The following is an 858-nucleotide window of genomic DNA, read 5'->3' as shown; positions in this document are numbered from 1 at the left end:
ATTACAGTTGGAAAAGACTGGTAAGATCATTAAGTCCAACCATCAGCCCACCACTACCATGCCCACTAAATCACCATCCTTTGGATGGAGCCTCATCTGAACACACTTGGCCCCATTAGGGCAGTACCAACAGTCCTCTGTCTCAAGTTCACCCAGCTGAGCCCTTTACTTGCTATTTGGGCTTTTATTAGGATAAAAATCACCCCTTTCAGAAGCCAGCACTAAAACTAAGCTCTTTCATCTATTTGCTTTTTTTTTTAAAAAAAAAAAAAAAAAACAAACATGTCTCAGACATCCTACCTCTTCCCCAAAGCCATAGCTCAAGAAGACATAAGAGGCAATGAACGCACACCCTTTATTCATTTCCAGTTACTGCCTGTAAAACCAACTTGCTAGCCAATGGACCTATGGAAGGTAATGCAAAGCGATCTCCTTTCTGTCAAAGGCATTGAGAAGCAATAGAGATTTCTTTGCAGCCATCACAATGGCTTTGCACTTGGCTAAGTTTTATGTTGGCTGTATTTTATAGAATGGGGGGATGAAGAGGAAGGGAAAGAGGAGGGAGAGGATTGTGATCACATTCTGACTTGGGAACACAAAGGGAAGGTTTTTTTTTTTAAAAAAAAAAAGCTTAACAGGTTTAATGAATGCTTCAAAGTGTTATCACCTTTTAACATGATTGGGAAGAAGCCAAGGAAAAAAACAGAGGAACATGAAAGAAAAGGGATTTCTGGATCTGATACATACAGAAAAGCGGTGCCTTTAATTCCTTCACTGCACAGGAATGTCCCTATCGTATGAGGATCCCTATCAAGCAAATGCGACAGCAGGGAAGACAGGGCTTTAAAACACATGGAG

The 858-nt window shown here is 40.8% G+C and overlaps 1 long non-coding RNA gene across 1 annotated transcript in view; it reads right to left on the bottom strand.

Moving 5' to 3' along the window:
• The window catches only part of LOC110408069, a 21382-nt gene that overhangs the window by 17209 nt on the left and 3315 nt on the right, over nt 1-858 (bottom strand). Inside the window, exon 2 of the long non-coding RNA XR_002444147.1 lies at nt 580-582. This is a non-coding gene — a long non-coding RNA (uncharacterized LOC110408069). The remainder of the gene's footprint in view (nt 1-579; nt 583-858) is intronic.

The sequence above is a fragment of the Numida meleagris genome, chromosome 19 (genome assembly GCF_002078875.1).
Source record: "Numida meleagris isolate 19003 breed g44 Domestic line chromosome 19, NumMel1.0, whole genome shotgun sequence".
In the NCBI taxonomy this organism is placed as follows: Eukaryota; Metazoa; Chordata; class Aves; order Galliformes; family Numididae; genus Numida; species Numida meleagris.
The sequence above is the reverse complement of the archived record's forward strand: the minus strand, read 5'-3'. Positions and strand labels throughout refer to the sequence as shown.